General features: G+C 34.4%; 1 pseudogene; it reads left to right on the top strand.

Annotated features, from left to right (window-relative positions):
• The first annotated feature begins 1468 nt into the window (after positions 1-1468).
• LOC110647562 (G-type lectin S-receptor-like serine/threonine-protein kinase RLK1) overlaps positions 1469-18743 on the top strand; it is a 33983-nt pseudogene continuing 16708 nt past the window's right edge.

The raw sequence follows: 18743 nt of genomic DNA, 5'->3' as shown, positions 1-18743 counted from the left end.
TTATAACCCATGTAGTAGTACATGACACCTATAACATGCCATGGTTAGAAAAAAATAAACAAAAGATTACACGGGTTGACCGATGTAGTGACACACGGCCCCATGTAATTCTTCATAGATCTAACACTTAAGAGGCACAAAAAAAATTTTGAAAAAATGTGCCCATCCCTTTAAATACCCCTCAAATATTACAAAACCCATTCAAACTCTATAACTTCTCCAAGAACCCCTCATAAAACCTTTTCTTATGTTGATTTTCTCTTAAAACCCTAACCTTTTCTTAATTTTCTCTCAGTTGTACCGATTAAAAGATCTGTAGGAAGAATAAGTTCTTCCTCAAGGGGGGAGGAATGATTCACAATAGCGAACCCAAAGGCTAAGAACCAGACAAGCTAGGCAAGGAGAACCTTAACCCCAACTATAACCCTAACTAGAACCCCAACCCCAACCTGACTTTTCCTTGGCCTAGCCATTTAAGAGCACTGAACATAGAGATATCTGCTCCAAGTTGAGTAACAGGAAGATAATATCCACTAAATATATGGATACAGAGTTGCTAGAATAACTGAGACTCAAGGACAAGGTTGATAGAATCCTAGACAACATCAAGTGGACTATATTCAACCAATTGTGATATCTGACATACAAGGACACAACCCTAGAATTCTTAGACAGTTTCAGGGCTACCATTTAGGCCACGGACAGAAGCAATGGGGAAAAATTGAATACAGACTATTAGGTATTGTTCGGGTGATAAACATAGATGAATTCAATGTTGTATTTGGATTCTATAGTCAGGGACTCCATGAGATCCCTCAAAATAGGCTAGTATATGGCAGCATTAAATTCTGGAGGACAGTAGTACCAAACACCAAAATATACAACTCTAGCAAATCAAAATCATCTGGATTGACTAGCCCTGCATTGAGCTATCTACATAGGCTTATAGCCCACACCATTATGGGCCACGATGATAGCCTTGGTTTATCAAACACCAATGAGTTATTCTTCCTATGGTGCATGGTGAACGAGAGGAGATGTAGCACTGGATACTTCCTTTGCAATCACCTAAGGAGGATGCTCACCAGGTTATAGGCACATTGTATTAGGGGGCCTCATCACAATGCTTGCTTTGTATTTCAGATTTGTACCAGCGCATCTTAGGTTATGCCCCATTTCAGGTACCACTAAGATAGACTAGACCATTTACATATCCACAGGATTATGCAGAAGAGTTGGGGACACATGCCTCTTACTTGATGTAGAGGGAAACGTCATCCCTAGGAGGGAACCAACAGGAGCATAACAAGGGGACTCCTTTAGAGCACAAAAGTGGAGATAACAGGAGTAACAGGAGGAGTTGGACCCCCTCCTCTAAGGATCACCAGATAGAATCCCTCCACACATCACCACCTGCAGACCCTATACTTGCATAATTGCAACGGATGGGATGACTATACATAATAGGATGAGGAGTCTGGAGACCACCATTGCATATAGGATTATAGTTATAGAGGGTAGTCTCCAAGAGGCCCATAATAAGCTAGACATAATCCTTAAGAGGCAAGATACAGAGGTATCTTCCTCACCATCAAAGACTTTCTAGGCATAGGACAGTAGACTAGGACACATTTTAATGTACTATATAGGCATAGGCATTAGTCTTATTCACCACCTAGCTAGATAGGTTTATTTTGTTTAAACTGTGCTCCTCATGTTCATATTATCATACCTTAATACATGCTATGCCTTTCCATCATGATACGTCTATTGTTTTATCTTTAGATTAAATTTTACACATTATGTTGCCATTGTAGACGATGCCAAATTTGAGTTTGAGGGTACATTCATGCATTGCATATCAACTTTACTATTGCATTGCCTTATTGTATCAGTATCAATCTTGTGTATCAAAAATCCAAAAAAAATTTGAAAATTTTAAATTTCTTCAAAAGTTTTTACCTTAGAATTATAACTAAAAAACACTAACAAGCTAATAATTGAACTCTCTTGGAAAGAGGAATGAATGTAACTGGATAGGCAAAAGGACTTCAATATATTGTTTATGAAAAATTTAATTACCTAAGTGGAGTTAAACTAATTAACCTCTTCACAGCCATTAGTTTGTCACATTGAACTTGTAAAATTTAGAGAAAATTTTTCAAATATGAACAAACCTATACATGCCTCACCAACACTAGAGCATATCTCCTAGACCTATTGAGGCGAAATCCTAACATATGCTTGATAAAGAGATGATTAAGGCATTCTTTGCTTAGAAATCCATCATAGCCTTAGCCACCCCTTTGTAACCAATTTGAGCCTACATATGATTTTTGGTAACCTACAACTCTATCCTAACCCCTAGCATAAACACTTACCCTACCCTATGAGAAGCTAAAATGCATAAATGAAAGGTATACTAAGTACATGAGAAGAGAGAAAATATGGATGGAATGTGCAAAATTCAAGAGAAGTGCAAGTGTACAATAAAAAACATAGAGAAATTATGTTTCTAACCCATAAAAAAGAATGATTTTAGGGATAAGAAAAAAAGGGACACAAGTACAAAATATAGAAAAATAAGCAAAGAAGTATCAAAGTGAGCATGAAGCAAGCATACTTAGCACTAAAAACTAAAAGCCCCTCCTTTTCACACAAAAATAATAAAATAAACTTAGTATATTTGGAACCTATGCATAATAGCAATCCTAACACTTGCATTCCCTAAAACCCTTCATTAGTAGCCAAATCACTACCCTCTAGCCCTATTACAACTCTTTTAAAGACCTTTTGATCTTTAAAAGGTGTATGCTATATTAGTGGAGATAGAGAATTGAGATATGCCTATGGAGTTAGAGATAGAGCATCACAATCATACATAATAGAGGCAATTTTAGGAGGGCAAGTGTTTCTCAAATCTATCTCAATAAAACAAGTCATTTGTGACTTATTAATAGCCTTACAAGTGGAATGATTAGTTGAAGCTCTATAAAGAGGATGAGATTTTAGCAGGCAGTTATTGATATCTTTATGCCTTGAAAGTAGGAAAATTGGTATGAAGGTGTAGAGAGCTCAATTATATGCAAGTTAAGTTTTTGGTTATGTTTCTAAGAAAAACCAAGTACCCTAATGAGTTTTCAAAAGTTTTATTTTACTTGGGGACAAGCAAAAGTTCGAGTTTGGGGGGTATTTGGTACATTTGTATCATATAGGTAATTTAAGGCATAATTGCACTCCATTTCATAGCATATAGGTAGCTAATTGTATGCATTTTACCTAGTTTCATTAGTTTTTGTTAATTTGGTTAATCTCCACTTAAGTTCATGTTTAATGTATCTTTTTAGGTATTTTAAAGAAAGTCCAAGGCATGGGAATCGATTAGATAAGTTTGGAAAGTAGGAAAAGCAAGAAAAGCTACTGCACAATATTACACAAGTTGTGTAAGAATGGAGCTAGACCCATGTAATCTTCTAGCCAGAGAAAATTGAAGTGAACTGAAGAATCCATAGTACACAGGTCATGTAACTGACCCTTTGTGCCTTATAATGACATCATGTAAGTCTTTGGAAACCTAAACCTAAAAAGCCAAAGAAAAGATGATAATACACGAGCTATGTACTTGACCCCATGTGAACTCAAACACCTCGTGTAACCTACTGTCTCCCTCTTGAACGAAGCCTAATTTCATCCATATAATTACACGGCCTAGGGCCATGTACCTTGTAGCAGGCAAATTTTTTATGTGACTCCAACTCCATCGCATGTTTTTCGAATAGACTTCTAAGTCTCTTTATAACTCTAAGGCACCTAATATAAATATCAGGAGACCGAAACAAGGAGTGGACACCTTCAAAAGAAATCTTTCAATTTACGATTAGTTTTAGCTTTATAAACCCTAGTTTTCTAAGCCGTTTGAAGAGAATTTGCATTAGTATTAAGGAAAAGGGCTCTCAACTAAAGTTCAAAAAGTTCAAAGTTGTAGAATCTTTGTTTTGGTTTTTTTTTTTTTGTTTTTTTTTTTCAAATCTCTTTTTATTCTTTTTATTTTAATTATAATATATTTGTTAAACTCACCATGAGTGAGTAGTTTGTTTAATTCTATAATTAGGAGATTAGCACTTTTAATTTTTGTTATGGATGCATACTAAGTTTATTTAATGGATTTGAGTTTTGTTCTTTGATTCAATATTCTATGTTCTCAATGTATACTATGTATTGATACACACTTAGAGATGATACAAGATACTAGTTGAAGGACTGAAATGGGAAGATTAGTATTGGAAATCAGGATCTTGAACGTAGGAAATCTAACCTAGAGATAGGCTAACATCCTTTGTGGAATTTCATAACTAATCAATGAACTTAAAGGATTTTAATTAAGATTGATCACCATGAAAGTAAGGTTCAGATTAATTAAAATACACCTTAGGTGCTTTAAAAGAGGACCCAAGACATCTTAGGATTAATTTTCATGAAAGTAACAATCCTTAATTTGTTAAATATGTAAGGTTAAATCCATAATAGGGTTAAAGTGTGAAATCTTAGTTCTGGAATTATTTAGTTCATGGATTTCTAAATTAAATTTAGAGCTTTATCTTTGTTTAATTTCTAGTATTCATAACAGTAGTTTAGAATTAATCCCTCCACAACTTTGATAGTTTAAACAATCAAAATTGTTGTCTAGCTTCGTACTTACGCTTATAAATTCCTCGTGAGAACGATACTCTACTCATTACTATATTACTTGCTCATGATCTATGCACTTGCAGGGTTGTAAACCAACAAACAAGCACTCTTGCCCTTGACTCATTAAGAGGTTTGTATGTCCGATAGCGCTCTCTTATACAATCATCTTGATCTTGGTTGTATGATCGCCTATCACCACCATAGCTTCTTTTGTCAGATCATATATCATTACTTTGTGTTGATCTTCTTTCTTCCTTAAGGGTGGTCCGTTCATCATCCAACCTAAGCCTTGAATGGCCTCAGCATTAAGCCTTGTGTAACACCCCTATTTGCATAGCCTGGTATATGTTACTGTTCTAGTGACTGGTGTCGGTCCGGACAATTAAGAGGATTAGAACTATGTTTAAGATACCTAGAAAAGTCCTAAATGAAAATAAATAGTGAATGCTAGAAGGTTAAGTATAAATAAGAAAAACAAAACATAAAAGCTTAAATGAGCCAGGAGTCACAGCGATGGGTGACCTTCCCGAGAAGTGACTGCGAGGTCAGTCCCAACTCAAATTTTGAACCAGAAAACGTGACGCCGCGATCCTTAGGACTATTGCGAACACAGTGGAAAAGAGAAAATCACAAAAAAGATTTTTTAAGTAGGTCAAATAATTAGGTCAGGGATCCAGAAGAAATATCAAATAACTTGCAAACCGGATCAGACCAGCAAGGGGCAAATTGGTCAATTCACCCCTAGAGGTGACTCCTGACCTAAAAGTCCAATAAAATTTGAGAAATGAAAATTTTTATATATAGAATTAAATTAAAGAAGTGAGGAAAAAGAAAGGAAAAAGAAAATAAAAGAAAATAAGGATTAATGACATCACCAAAGTGACATAAGCATGATGTGAAAAATAATTTCCAATTAATCAGATTTTTTACTAAGTCAAAATAAGGATAAATACACATAAAATGAAAGAAAAAAAATGTAACATCCTCCCGGTAGCAACTCCGTACATTCTACTGTTCTGGTGATCGGTGTCGGTCAGGACAGCTAAAACGTCCAGAAAAATATTTAAACTAAAGTCAGGAACCATAATTAACTAAAATATTAATAAGAAAAATTTAGGAAAAATTTTAGAAATAAAATACAACCAAGTTAAACGAGCCGGTGCCCAAGCGATGGGTAACCAGAGGGAAGTTGCGGTTCTCGCAACGAGGAGCCCTAGACCCGGGGAAAAATTCATAAAATAATTTTTGGGACTCCAGAGAAGGGTCATTGAGGTTCTTATGGCATTAGAATGCCAAGAAAATATTTAGAAAATTTTTTCAATCGGTACAGACAATTTTGACCCGTTAAGCCAAACGGAGGGTATTTTGGTCATTTCCCCTTCAGAGGCAATTTTTGGCCGACTTGTCCAGTTGAGTAAATAATTAATATGACATAAAATATGAATAAACATTACTAGAAATTAAATTGGAAATGAGTAGTGGAGAAAAGAAAAGAAAATGAGGAAAAAGACTTATTTATGACATCATGGTGATGTCATTAAAAACCATAACCAATCACAATTAAGCAACCATTTGACTAACTAATAAAAGAGACTAAATGAAGACCAAAATAACCAAAAATACAGCAGCCATCTCCCTCCCCAAAAAGCAGCCAAAACCCTTGACCCATCCCAACCTCCATTAAAGCTTCAAGCAAGCTCCCTTTCTCCCTTTGTTACACCACTAAACCCTAACCCCTTTCATTAAAACTTGACCATATCTCTTGGGGAAGCTTTTGGCAGCCAAGAAGAGGAAAGAAAGTGAAGTTTTGAGTTGGAAAAAATCTGCCTACAAGAGGTTAGTGCACCTATTCACTTGAAACTCTTATATTCCATGATAGTGACTTGAATTGAGTAAGGATTTGTAACTTAAATGAACAAAACTTTTGTGTATACATAACATGAATTTCGGTAGCCTTCTTGAAGGAACAATAATGGAGTATTTTGATGGACTTAAAGTGGGTTATAGATCAAGTTTAAACCATGTATGCATGTGATTATTGAAGGAGCTAGTAATTAAGGTGTTGTGAAAACCTATAATGGAACTAGGGTTTTGAGGAGTGAAAATTTGACTTGGCTTAGAAAATTGTTAGAGAACATTTTAGTGGTCAATTAGTGACCATTTTAGGTAAGTTGACCATAAATTGGACTGAAAAATGGCATGGCAAAGTGGAATGGTAGGCTGCCCAATGAGTGCAGCAGGGTGATTGAAATTTCAGTCCACTTGGACTGCCATATCTTTGGCTGTGTTGGTCCAATTGGTGTTTGGCCAATTGGACATGAAACTAGGCTTATAATGGCACATTTTTGCTGAAGAAACCATGCCCAAAAGACCAAAGCAAGAGGACCAAAAGTTGGCTCCAATCCGGATACCCTGCAACAGCACCTGCATAATTGACCAAATGAACAGTAACTGTTCATTTGGCCATAACTCACTGTCGATATGGTCAATTGACCTGAAATTTTTACAGCAACAAGTTAAGACATAGAAAAACAACTTTCATGAAGGAACCTACCCCAAATTATGGCCAGAACCCATCCAACAAAGTGATTCTAGTCACTGTTTATGTTACTGTAGATATGGTAATTCTGCAGTTTTTCCAATCCGGCCAGCTGTGGTTTTTGGACCATATCTGGAGCTACAAAACTCCAAATGGAGTGATTCAAAAAAAGAAATTCAACTATACAAAATAAGGAACAACTTTCATGTTTACCATTTCTTCAAATTCCCACTGCAATAGTGCCCAATGGAACAGTAAAATTGAGCTACAAAAACTGAAAATTCTGCTTCCCTTGGTTTAAACTTTGAAATGGTATAAATGCTTAATGCCAACAAGTTTTGAATGCCAAATGTGGTATGTTGGGAGTGCCAAAACCAATGTACATATTTTCTATCCAAAAGTCAACATTTTTGTTGACCAATGAGGTGAATAGTGACACCAAAACTTGAAATTCAAAATTTAAAATTAGAAATGCATCTAGGGGACTTTAAATTGCAATTGGCAATTAATACTAGCAAATGTAAAACTCAAAATGTGGGATCTTGGTGTAATTAGAATTAATATATCCATTAAGTAAGAAAAAGTCAACATTTTGGTTAACTAGTAAGGTGAATAGTAATCAAAATGATTAGTAAATTAAGATGAAGAACTAGAACCAACTCTAAGCTTAAATGCTTAGAATTGTATGACAAATATGGACTATGCATCCTAGTCAAAATTGTTAAAAAGAAATTAAGGCCATAAATTTTGAAATCCATGAAATATTTATGGATTACTTGAAACATGAAAAAAAAGTCACCTAATTGATGTGAATAAATAGTTAGGGCTTATATGCCCATCACAAATGGAATTCATAAAATATTAATAATTCAACTTGAAATATAAAAATTGTAATTACATGAGTAGATTCTTGAATGTATAAATGAGAAAAGAAAAATGTTTTGAATACAATGGTACATGTGAACCATTGTTTAGAATTGTGATCAATATGAATAACATAATGAATGGATAAATAAACCATATTAATGTATGAATGAGACATTAGTTCTCATTATTGTAGAGAGGAGAAGTATTTTGAGTACAATAGTATAAAAGGATAATTGATGTGAATTGTGATCATATAAATGATCAAATGAATGTATGAATTATAATTGAAATTTATCATGAAATAATGAATTCATAAAACACAATTTATTAATATTTAATGATATTATGTGCCCTTGTATTGCCTAGACACGTGTGTCAGATTGGATAGATTGGCATGCCAATAGGGTATTGTTTTAGCAGTACTGCGAAAGGCTTTATGCCTGTATTCATGGCTTTGTGCCCGTATTCATGGCTTTATGCCCGCATTCATGGCTTTATGCCATCATTCATGGCTTTTATGCCCGATTATGTGTTATCATGGCTTTTTAGCCATACTGACTGCATACGTGGTTGACGCTCAAGGTCCCATGGTATGACGCCCGAGGCACCGCGTGTCTAGTGCCAACGACCGTTATCCAGATTTAGTCACCGTCAGAGGTTACTTGGGAAGTGTAATTTATTGAAATAAATTAAGACTATTAGTAATTAAAAATATTAGAAATCAAACAAATGAGTTAATAAGACTTCAAAAGAATTAGTTACAATTATGAAATGATCCAAACCACATAAAAATTGTTAAGTAAAATGATAAAAGAGTTGCAAAAATAGGTATAACTTAACTAAATATTTTAAATGTACCTTCTATTGCCATATAAATATAAACTGAGTATTTTTATTAATTCTGTATGTTGTACATTATCACTGTGAATTTCAGAATTAAACGCTTCCAAAGCGAAACAAATGAGAACAAAAGATAATTAATATTAGACACATTGTATTGAATTAAATTGATTCTTAAATATTCAAATTATGCTTCGTTCTTTCTTTATTTGTATATTTTATTTTCTTGTTCTATTATTGCACCACTAAGCAGCAATGCTTAGCGCGATGGATTTGTTTCCTCACGCAGGTACTTTGACTAAGATTTTTGGAGTCCAGATCTGCAGAAGTGCCTGAAGTATTCAAGGTTGTCACCTCCTCAGCAATGCATATAGATAGGGCCCATATAGATCCTATTTTGTATTTAGTATGAAATGCTAGATATTGTATTATCATGCAGATTATGAGCAGGTAATTAATAGAAATGTAATGTAATTTAATAAATTAGCTTTTTCATATGTAATTAATTTATATATCATGTAAATTATGAAATTATGTAAATTAAAGAAATCTGAAAATTTTACTTATGTGATTTGAGCATGAATGAGATTGTATGGATTTGAAGACAGATTTGAAATATATAGATAATGCATGGAAATGAATATGAAATCGAGATATATGAATGAGATGTGAATTATGAGATGGTTATGAAAATAATTGATGAGATTTTATTTGCAAAATATTATTGAAACTTTCAAACAGGTAAATAGTAAAATACGTCAACTGGTAATAAAATAGGGGAAACTCCGCTGGTTTCTCCGTCGAAAAATAATTAATATTTAAATATAACGAGATCAAAATATGAAAGGAATAAAGTAAAATAAGATAGGGTGCTCCGGCACCGAATGTAGCACACTTTGCTCGGCTACACTGTAGTCGGGTGAGGGGTGTTACATTTATTGGTATCAGAGCGCGGTTTATGCGTTTCTGGACCTAGATAGATTGCATATCATGCATTGCATTCATATGAGTTGAGGTGACACTAATGCAGATATATTTTCTTGGTTATTTTAGGTTAAGGTATGGACTCAGAATCACAAAGGACAGTAGAAGAAGAAGTAGTAAGCCGTATCCCGACTGAGAGTGATATTGGAAATCGGGGAGATCCTACTCCACCAGTGCAAGAGGTGCCTGTACAACCCCAACAGGCCTTGTTTGAGCAGATGACTGGATTCTTTCGACAGATGACTGGGGTTGTTCCACCATTGTCTCAGCAGAAATCACCTCTAGGAAAAATTAGGAAGTATGGAGTCAAGATTTCAATGGTAAAGGAAGACGATTCTGCTGCAATGAGTATTGGTTAGAAAGGATCGAAGAGTCTTGCAAAGACTCCATTGCACACGAGCGAGTTTGGAGTGTGCAATTTCATTATTATAAGAAGCTGCATATCGGTGGTGGGATGTCGTAACCAAGGTAGTGCCACCAGCTGACGTAACTTGGGAATTCTTTCTGGTAGAGTTTAGAAAGAAATATATTAGCTGTGCTCATGAAGAGGAACAAAAGAGGAGTGGTGATCAGCAAAAGAGGAAATTTGGACAGTCGAGTAATAAGAGGCCGAGAGAACAGTTAAGTCAGACATCTGATCAAAGTAGGAGATCCAAACCCAGACCTATACCCAGAAGAGATCAACCAGAAACACTAGTAGTGAGTGTGCCAGGATTAGCAAGAAAATGTGGCCATTGTAACAAGTGGCATAAAGGTGAATGTAGGGGATTGACTAGAGCTTGTTTTAGATGTGGGGCCATAGACCATCGTCTGAAAGATTGTCCTAAGAGGAATATACCACGGACCCAGACAGAGGCCGTGGAAGGACCAAGTACAATAGTAACACCACTTCCAAATGTCACCAAGCCAGAGAGGAGCAAGAAGCCCCAAATGTGAATTTAAGGTAAAGTATTTCCTTTATGATATGCCTAAGTGTATAATGATATATTCGGAAAGACTAAATGGTACCATATATATAAAAGAAGTAGACAGAGGGAGCAATAGAAAGGTAAAAGAATTATCTTAGATACCTACACCCAGTAAATTTCGAGGACGAAATTTAAATAAGAGGGGAAGAGTTGTAACATCCTCCCGGTAGCAACTCCGTACATTCTACTGTTCCGGTGACCGGTGTCGGTCCGGACAGCTAGAACGTCCGGAAAAATATTTAAACTAAAGTCAGGAACCATAATTAACTCAAATATTAATAAGAAAAATTTAGGAAAAATTTTAGAAATAAAATACAACCAAGTTAAACGAGCCGGTGCCCAAGCGATGGGTAACTGGAGGAAGTTGCGGTTCTACAACTAGGAGCCCTAGAACCGAGGAAAAATTCATAAAATAATTTTTGGGACTCCAGAGAAGGGTCATTGAGGTTCCTATGGCATTAGAATGCCAAGAAAATATTTAGAAAAATTTTTCAATCGGTACAGACAATTTTGACCCGTTAAGCCAAACAGAGGGCATTTTGGTCATTTCCCCTTCAGAGGCAATTTTTGGCCGACTTGTCCAGTTGAGTAAATAATTAATATGACATAAAATATGAATAAACATTACTAGAAATTAAATTGGAAATGAGTAGTGGAGAAAAGAAAAGAAAATGAGGAAAAAGACTTATTTATGACATCATGGTGATGTCATTAAAAACCATAACCAATCACAATTAAGCAACCATTTGACTAACTAATAAAAGAGACTAAATGAAGACCAAAATAACCAAAAATACAGCAGCCATCTCCCTCCCCAAAAACCAGCCAAAACCCTTGACCCATCCCAACCTCCATTAAAGCTTCAAGCAAGCTCCCTTTCTCCCTTTGTTACACCACTAAACCCTAACCCCTTTCATTAAAACTTGACCATATCTCTTGGGGAAGCTTTTGGCAGCCAAGAAGAGAAAAGAAAGTGAAGTTTTGAGTTGGGAAAAATCTGCCTACAAGAGGTTAGTGCACCTATTCACTTGAAACTCTTATATTCCATGATAGTGACTTGAATTGAGTAAGGATTTGTAACTTAAATGAACAAAACTTTTGTGTATACATAACATGAATTTCGGTAGCCTTCTTGAAGGAACAATAATGGAGTGTTTTGATGGACTTAAAGTGGGTTATAGATCAAGTTTAAACCATGTATGCATGTGATTATTGAAGGAGCTAGTAATTAAGGTGTTGTGAAAACCTATAATGGAACTAGGGTTTTGAGGAGTGAAAATTTGACTTGGCTTAGGAAATTGTTAGAGAACATTTTAGTGGTCAATTAGTAACCATTTTAGGTAAGTTGACCATAAATTGGACTGAAAAATGGCATGGCAAAGTGGAATGGTAGGCTGCCCAATGAGTGCAGCAGGGTGACTGAAATTTCAGTCCACTTGGACTGCCATATCTTTGGCTGTGTTGGTCCAATTGGTGTTTGGCCAATTGGACATGAAACTAGGCTTATAATGGCACATTTTTGCTGAAGAAACCATGCCCAAAAGACCAAAGCAAGAGGACCAAAAGTTGGCCCCAATCCGGATACCCTGCAACAGCACCTGCATAATTGACCAAATGAACAGTAACTGTTCATTTGGCCATAACTCACTGTCGATATGGTCAATTGACCTGAAATTTTTACAGCAACAAGTTAAGACATAGAAAAACAACTTTCATGAAGGAACCTATCCCAAATTATGGCCAGAACCCATCCAACAAAGTGATTCTAGTCACTGTTTATGTTACTGTAGATATGGTAATTCTGCAGTTTTTCCAATCCGGCCAGCTGTGGTTTTTGGACCATATCTGGAGCTACAAAACTCCAAATGGAGTGATTCAAAAAAAGAAATTCAACTAGACAAAATAAGGAACAACTTTCATGTTTACCATTTCTTCAAATTCCCACTGCAACAGTGCCCAATGGAACAGTAAAGTTGAGCTACAAAAACTGAAAATTCTGCTTCCCTTGGTTTAAACTTTGAAATGGTATAAATGCTTAATGCCAACAAGTTTTGAATGCCAAATGTGGTATGTTGGGAGTGCCAAAACCAATGTACATATTTTCTATCCAAAAGTCAACATTTTTATTGACCAATGAAGTGAATAGTGACACCAAAACTTGAAATTCAAAATTTAAAATTAGAAATGCATCTAGGGGACTTTAAATTGCAATTGGCAATTAATACTAGCAAATGTAAAACTCAAAATGTGGGATCTTGGTGTAATTAGAATTAATATATCCATTAAGTAAGAAAAAGTCAACATTTTGGTTGACTAGTAAGGTGAATAGTAATCAAAATGATTAGTAAATTAAGATGAAGAACTAGAACCAACTCTAAGCTTAAATGCTTAGAATTGTATGACAAATATGGACTATGCATCCTAGTCAAAATTGTTAAAAAGAAATTAAGGCCATAAATTTTGAAATCCATGAAATATTTATGGATTACTTGAAACATGAAAAATAAGTCACCTAATTGATGTGAATAAATAGTTAGGGCTTATATGCCCATCACAAATGGAATTCATAAAATATTAATAATTCAACTTGAAATATAAAAATTGTAATTACATGAGTAGATTCTTGAATGTATAAATGAGAAAGGAAAAATGTTTTGAATACAATGGTACATGTGAACCATTGTTTAGAATTGTGATCAATATGAATAACATAATGAATGGATAAATAAACCATATTAATGTATGAATGAGACATTAGTTCTCATTATTGTAGAGAGGAGAAGTATTTTGAGTACAATGGTATAAAAGGATAATTGATGTGAATTGTGATCATATAAATGATCAAATGAATGTATGAATTATAATTGAAATTTATCATGAAATAATGAATTCATAAAACACAATATATTAATATTTAATGATATTATGTGCCCTTGTATTGCCTAGACACGTGTGTCAGATTGGATAGATTGGCATGCCAATAGGGTATTGTTTTAGCGATCGCGAAAGGCTTTATGCCTGTATTCATGGCTTTGTGCCCGTATTCATGGCTTTATGCCCGCATTCATGGCTTTATGCCATCATTCATGGCTTTTATGCCCGATTATGTGTTATCATGGCTTTTTAGCCATACTGACTGCATACGTGGTTGACGTTCTGCGTCCCATGGTATGACGGCCCGAGGCACCGCGGTATCTAGTGCCAACGACTCGTTATCCAGTTTAGTCAGCCTGTCGTAGGTTACTTGGGCAGTGTAATTTATTGAAATAAATTAAGACTATTAGTAATTAAAAATATTAGAAATCAAACAAATGAGTTAATAAGACTTCAAAAGAATTAGTTACAATTATGAAATGATCCAAACCACATAAAAATTGTTAAGTAAAATGATAAAAGAGTTGCAAAAATAGGTATAACTTAACTAAATATTTTAAATGTACCTTCTATTGCCATATAAATATAAACTGAGTATTTTTATTAATTCTGTATGTTGTACATTATCACTGTGAATTTCGGAATTAAACGCTTCCAAAGCGAAACAAATGAGAACAAAAGATAATTAATATTAGACACATTGTATTGAATTAAATTGATTCTTAAATATTCAAATTATGCTTCGTTCTTTCTTTATTTGTATATTTTATTTTCTTGTTCTATTATTGCACCACTAAGCAGCAATGCTTAGCGCGATGGATTTGTTTCCTCGCGCAGGTACTTTGACTAAGATTTTTGGAGTCCAGATCTGCAGAAGTGCCTGAAGTATTCAAGGTTGTCACCTCCTCAGCAATGCATATAGATAGGGCCCATATAGATCCTATTTTGTATTTAGTATGAAATGCTAGATATTGTATTATCATGTAGATTATGAGCAGGTAATTAATAGAAATGTAATGTAATTTAATAAATTAGCTTTTTCATATGTAATTAATTTATATATCATGTAAATTATGAAATTATGTAAATTAAAGAAATCTGAAAATTTTACTTATGTGATTTGAGCATGAATGAGATTGTATGGATTTGAAGACAGATTTGAAATATATAGATAATGCATGGAAATGAATATGAAATCGAGATATATGAATGAGATGTGAATTATGAGATGGTTATGAAAATAATTGATGAGATTTTATTTGCGAAATATTATTGAAACTTTCAAACAGGTAAATAGTAAAATACGTCAACTGGTAATAAAATAGGGGAAACTCCGCTGGTTTCTCCGTCGAAAAATAATTAATATTAAAATATAAAGAGATCAAAATATGAAAGGAATAAAGTAAAATAAGATAGGGTGCTCCGGCACCGAATGTAGCACACTTTGCTCGGCTACACTATAGTCGGGTGAGGGGTGTTACAAAAAATACATAATTTGGTCTTCTTCCCTTAGATGTGCCGCCCCATTTCTCTCTCCTCTCTCTCTCATTTTCTTCCACCATTGTTAAAGAATAAAAAAACTTGAATTTCTTTGGTTCCCTTCCATAAATCCCCCAAATCCCAATACTAAATCTCACCCTTAGACCTAGATAAACTCTTTGGGAGCAAGAAGGAAGAGAAAAATTGGAGAATTGAAGAACTAGGGAATCCACAAATTGAGGTAAGTGCAACTTCAAGCTTGGATTCTTATTAAATTCATGAATTTAAGTTTAAATGTGATGAAATTGCATTAGAAATAAGGAAAATCGTGCTTGAATAATGGAAGAGAAAATTTGGTAGCCATGGGGTTATGAGATGTTGAAGTGTTTTAGTTCAATTAATTATGTATGTAAGCCTAATTAGGCATGTAGAGATTATTAGAACACCTTAATTGCATAAATTGAAACACTTAGAAAAAAATTAGGGTTATTGACCTTAGGATTTTGGGGAGAAAATTTGAGAATTTAGTAAATTGATGTACTTTGACCTAAGTAAGGTTTAAAATGGTGAAAAGGTGTAATTTAGAATGTGTTTGAATGGTGAGAAATTAAGTCAAATTCAGATTAGTGAGGGGTCACTACTGGATAGCTTAACCTAGGTCCCTTTCAGGAACCAAAACTGAAAATTTACCAACCCAATTGGTGTAAAGCCAATTGGGAATAAAACTAGACACAAAATGGACCATTTTTCATCTTGGAATCATGCCCAAAAAATGACCATAACTTAGTGAACAATTTAGCCAAATCTGGATTTGGGCACACTGCCCTGCATAAAAATAACAAAATAAACAGTGGTTACTTAAATGACCATAACTTAATCTAGGAAGGTCCAAATTACCTGAATCTTATACCGATGGAAATTTGAGACATAGCCCTACAACTTTCATGAAGAAAACAAACCTAAATTTTGACCATAACCTATTTGAAAAGTCACCTGCGGTCAATACACCAAAATTGCCAGTATCCAGAAAATGCCCAGAATTCTGGGTAACGCCAAATCCAACCAACCCCATTCAAATAGACATATCTTGGGCTACAAAACTCCAAATGGAGTGATTCAAAAAGAGAATTAAAGTTAAGACAATAAGGAAAAACTTCTATGAAGAAAACGTTGCCAAATTCTAACAGCAACATGACCAATGGAACAGTACAAACCAGGACACCAAATCTAGAAAAGTAGAAATTGTGCCTAGGAAACCTAAAAATCTAAGGAGCAACTAAAACCAACAAAATTGGTAACCAAAATGTGGTATGTGGGTGAAATTGAAATCTCTATACCTATTAAGCATAAGAAAGTTAACAAATTGACTTGAATAGTATCGTGAATAGTAACCCCAAAATGAAAATTTCTAAGAACATTAGTTTAAGCATATTGGGGCTAAAATTAAGTATATGTGAATTAATTATTGGATTTATTATGAGATAAGATACTGAAACACTATAAATTACATGTTTCAGCTGAAAAAGACCTAGAAAAGAATAGGGCAAATTGAGTCAAGGCCTAGAGGCGACTCACATCAAGTTTGTACACAATAACTTTTCACTTTCGATTTGCTATTAGAAAATTTATTTTAATACATTTTGGAGCAATTTATGCCAAACAATGCTTTGAGAAATGTTGTGTTGCCTACTTTGTAAATGAAAATTTGAAATGAAAATTGATTAATGTTTTGCATGAAATGTTGAATAATATGATCTTGAAATTGTTTTTTATTCACACTTGGCATGGTAGTCCCTTACTATATTCCTCCTCCACTTGTAGGGTTGAGTTTGATGTTTGATCATTTTCCTCCCTTTCTGGCTTGCCAGTCTGAGGTGAGTTTGGATGAGTACTCATTAGCTAGCTAGCCACCTCCCTCATTGATTTCGATTACTGGGATGAGTTTGCCTTGTCGTGGTGTACAATACGACATGTTTGGAGATTTTGTATCATGGCCTAAGTTGTGTTATTAATTGGCAATATTGTGTTATATTAAGCTTTGAAAATTGTGAAATATTTAAATTGTGATTTGTGATAAATGTGATTTGAAAATTCAAATGTGATTGTGAAATATTTGAACTGTGAATTGATAACAAATGTTTTATATTATGTATTTTATATTTTATTGTGCACCACTAAGTATTTTTATACTCAGCGATAGCTTCTTTTGCTATCACAGATATAAGCAAGGAGAAAGCAGCAGAGTGCGCTGCTGTTGATAAGACTACACTGACTTTTTGTATTGGTATTTATTTATACCCTTGTAAATTTGACTTGATGTAAATAATCTTTTGTTCATATGTATCTAAGTAGTTAAATGAGCAGTTGTACATTAAAGTTGTAATAATAATAATATTATTATTTTTTTTTGTATATTAAGATTTGTGTATGTAAATTTAATTTAATGTAATGTTTATGAGTTTATCGAATTATTTTGAAAATTTTTTGAGTTGTGAATTTTGAATTGAAATTTGGTTGAATTATATTGATTTGAGAATATATTGGCGGTTGGGGTTGAGAAATGAAATTATTGGGAGTGTTTTCACAGGTTTTGAAGAACTGATTTTTCCCAATTATAGACGGTACTCTGCCGAAATTTTTTCAGAATTTGCGGAAAAATAAAATTGGTCAAAAATTTTACATAGCTTTTCAACTTCAATTAAATGTTTTTAGTTCCTACCAAAAATGCTCACCACTTCCAAAAAGTAAGAAAATTGTTTTAAAATTCCTTGTAGTGCATTTAATGGGTTATCGGTAGGTGAAGTTCGGTAATTCATTAAGTATACTATGGGATCATGTTTTGCCTTACAGAGGGGTAAGATGTGACACCTTGAAATTATAATCATGGAGGGAATCTCCTTCCATTTGTTTGACCTTCTTGAGATTAGAATAAAGTTTCCTTAGAGGGATGCAATTGACAAATTTTTCCTTGAAAGTACTCGTCAGCTGATCAAACCTTTCAATCGATCCCACCGGGAGCCATTGGTGCCACTTTTGGGTGGGCCCCATTAACATGGTTGGAAAAACTTGCATAAAATATAATGATTAATGTTTTGTAATAGCATAGTAGTTCATAAATTAACAAGGTGACTTTTGGGATCAATTGTGCCATCATGTTTATCTAGAATATGTAATTTAAATTTAGGTGGAAAAACTTCACCCAAAATTGCTTCATAGAGAGGGGAACCATCTCTCATGCCAAAATCATCATCATTAGGGTGTTTCTTATATTTCTTGAATGCCTTAGCAATCTTCTGACTCAAAGCACCTTTTTCACTTTTTGACCCTCTTCCTTAAGGAACTCCAACTTTGACTTGCCCCTACTGCCTCTAGATCTGACCCCTTGTGAATGATTACCTGAAGGTACAAGGACCATTGTTGGTGGAGGATGGGGTGGTGGTGGTGGTGGTGCTGGCATTGTTGGTACACTCTCTTTGTTAGATTGTTTATATTCCTTTTTCAAC

The sequence above is a fragment of the Hevea brasiliensis genome, chromosome 16 (assembly GCF_030052815.1).
Source record: "Hevea brasiliensis isolate MT/VB/25A 57/8 chromosome 16, ASM3005281v1, whole genome shotgun sequence".
In the NCBI taxonomy this organism is placed as follows: domain Eukaryota; kingdom Viridiplantae; phylum Streptophyta; class Magnoliopsida; order Malpighiales; family Euphorbiaceae; genus Hevea; species Hevea brasiliensis.
The sequence above is the reverse complement of the archived record's forward strand: the minus strand, read 5'-3'. Positions and strand labels throughout refer to the sequence as shown.